We start from the raw sequence: 3234 nt of genomic DNA on the forward strand, positions 1-3234 counted from the left end.
CCGCCCCCGCCACCATCGGCTCCTCCGCCGCTGCATCCTCGCCGCCCTTCTCCTCCGCCCGCGCGCGCTCCGCTTCCGCCGCTGCCGGCCGTCTACATGACGGCGGAGTCCCCCATCCAGGCCTACATGCGCCGTCTCTGCGGGATGCCGTCGCCGATCCACGTGCCCACCTCGCCGCTCGCGTTCGGGTGCCTGTGTGTGCCGCCATGAGTGCCGCCATCGGCGCCGATGGCCCGCCCACCTGCCTCCGCTCGTCCCCACGCCGCCATGAGCGCCGCCATCCGCGCTGTCCGCGCCGACCGCCCGCCTGCCTGCGCCCGCCCGTCCCCGCGCCGCCGTCCGCGCCGTCAGCCCCCGCCTGCCCGCCTCCGTCTCAGCCGCCCGCCGCCGCCGCTAGCGCCCGCTCTGCCTCTGCCTTAGGCCTCAGCCGCGCCGCCACTGCCGCTTGACTGACCCGTGGGCGAGCGAGAGGTTGAGAGAGTGAGAGAGAGAGAGAGGAGAGAGAGGTGGGAGAGTATGACAGGCGGGTCCCACCATTTTTTTAATTAAAAAAACGCTGACTGGGAAGCCACGTGTACGCCACGTAGACTAAAACCACCGCGGATTGGGTTGAGGGGGTAATTCGTCCAGTTTGGATAGTTGGGGGGCGAAGAATGTCCGGTTTTATGGTTCGGGAGGGTAATTCGGACAACCGCGATAGTTCAGGGGGAGGGGGGGTTAATTCGTACTTTTTCCTTCTACATTGTACTCATCTCATATTAGCCCTAAGGGCCAACTCAACGGATTAACTGTTCATTCCCCAAATTGTGACATGCTACACGTCTAGGAGTAGAGATATTCAACAAAACATTACATTCAAACCTGGATTTTCAAAAAACAAATGGAAACAACATACAGCATTATTACACCACAATTGCAAATGCACTATGGTTTAATGTGGACACACTGCGTCAAAAGCCAATCTCAGAGCAAAGAACAGAACGGACTGAACTTATTGTAGCAAACGAACTAGTCTGGAGCTCAATTAAAACATGAGCGAATCCCTATTATCAGACAAAAACAAGGAGCCACTGGGAAAGGCAGCCTAAACAGCAGGTTCTGTCATGTGGGGGCGCCTTTATCACCGGCGCAGCAAAGATAACATCCAGGATCAGGCGCAGCAAGCAGCAATAATCAAGGATTAGGTGATTTGGAAAGTTGCAAACAAGGAAAGCCTTAATTAGGAAGAAATAATGATCATTTCCTTGTATTAGTGAGGCCTATTGCCCATATAAACTATTTAATCAGCCATTTGATCGGCAAGCAATATGAATCTACTTTTCCTAATCTCCCTCCTTCTCTCCTGATCTACCTCCTTCCACCATAGGGCGCACAGGGAAACTCCCTGACGCCTCAACCGATCCAGGCTATGAACTTCGTAGCCGTGGTCCGGCTACCCTCGGCACTGACGCGCTTGACAACTTGGTATCAGGTTCCAGGCGTTCCTCCTCCCACGCCAATCCACCTCTCCCAGCCACAACACCGTCATCTCCCACCACATCCATCACGTCGGCCATGTCTGAACCATCCACCACTGAGCTCGTAGCTCTCATCAAGGCGCTCACGGCCACCGTTGACAAGCTCCAAACCTCCATCAGCACACTCCAGCAGGCCTCATCCTCCGGCACCATGTCCTCCGGTGAGCACCATAGTGACCGGCCGCTCCGGTTCCAAAAGTTGGACTTCCCGAAGTTCGACGGCAAGTCCGATCCACTGGCGTTCATCAATCGTTGCAAGTCCTAGTTCCATCAACAGCGCATCGCGGAAGAAGAAAAGGTATGGATGGCCTCTTATAACTTGGAAGACGGCGCGCAACTGTGGTTCATCCAGGTGCAGCGCGATGAGGGTACTCCATCATGGTGTTAGTTCACCGAACTCCTACACCTCTGCTTCGGACCACCGCTACGCTCCAACCCCCTCGGCGAGCTAATGGCCTGCAAGCGCACCGACTCCGTCGTCAACTACCAGGACAAGTTTGAGGTGCTCCTGCCTCGCGCCGGCACGCTGTCAGAGGAGCAGTGTGTGCAGATCTTCATGGCCGGCCTTCAACCGCCTCTCAGCCTCGACATCGAGATCCACAACCCTCAAAAATGCTCGCCTTCGCCATGAGTCTCGCCCGGAAGATCGAGCTGCACGACCAATGCGTAGCGGTCCCCGCGCCAGTCCTGCCGCCCCTGCGCAACATCCAGCGCGGCCTCCTGCCCGCAACACCGGCGCGCATGGCGCTACCGGTGCCCCCGCCTCAGGCTGCGGCTGCGGTCGCCGCGCCGGCACTAGCGATGGTGTCCGTCGAAGGGCGCACGGTCAAGCGTCTGTCCCAGGCTGAGATGGAGGACCGACGCCGCCTCGGCCTCTGTTTCAACTGCAATGAGAAATTCTCTCGTGGCCACAACCACGTCTGCCAACATCTCTTCCTCCTCGACTTGGCCGCGCCCGACGATGACACTGATGACGACAGCCCGCAAGAAGGAACAGGGAGACCAAACCGCATGTCCCACTTCATGCGATTGCCGGTGTCCGCTTCAGCGACACCATGGAGGTCCACATCAACTTGGGCGGCGCCGCACTCCTCGCACTGCTCGACTCCGGGTCCACCCACAACTTCATCTCCACGGAGGTAGCCGGCCGTACCAAGCTCGAGCTTCTTCCTCACGGCAAGATGCAAGTCACGGTCGCCAATGGCGAACGCGTTCCTTGCCCTGGCCTCTACCGCAACACGGCCTTCACCATCGGCACGGATGTAACGCCCCGATTTTCGTTCGGGTTTTAAAATCATTAAATAATGCATTTTCTAGAAATTAAATAAAAGTTAAATCAATTTAATCAAGTGAATTATTGGGAGAATTAAAATTTTCCCTTAAAAATCATTGGCCGGGAATATTTTGCAATATTCTTTGTGCCCTAATGTACTCTCCGGAATTTTCCGTGAATTTTCGGAGCTCGAGAAATAGTTTTAATAGCACAAAGATCATTGCATCAATTAAAATAAAAAGAAAACAAATAAAATTTCCCCTCTTTGTCTTTGGGCCGCTTTCGGCCCAAGATCTTCTCCCTCTCCATCCTCTCGGGCCCGGCCGCCCTCCTTTTCCCCTCCTCCCTTCTCTTTGGGCCGTCGGCCCGGCTTGCCCCCTCCTTCGCGCAAGTCCGCTTCGCCTCCCTCATCCTCCCTCCTCTCCCCGAGCCGTCGACAGGTGG

General features: G+C 56.3%; 1 pseudogene; it reads left to right on the top strand.

Moving 5' to 3' along the window:
- The first annotated feature begins 1554 nt into the window (after positions 1 to 1554).
- On the top strand, positions 1555 to 2809 carry LOC136354127 (uncharacterized; annotated as a pseudogene).
- Positions 2810 to 3234: the final 425 nt, after the last annotated feature.

Source organism: Oryza sativa, chromosome 11 (genome assembly GCF_034140825.1).
Source record: "Oryza sativa Japonica Group chromosome 11, ASM3414082v1".
Lineage (NCBI taxonomy): Eukaryota > Viridiplantae > Streptophyta > Magnoliopsida > Poales > Poaceae > Oryza > Oryza sativa.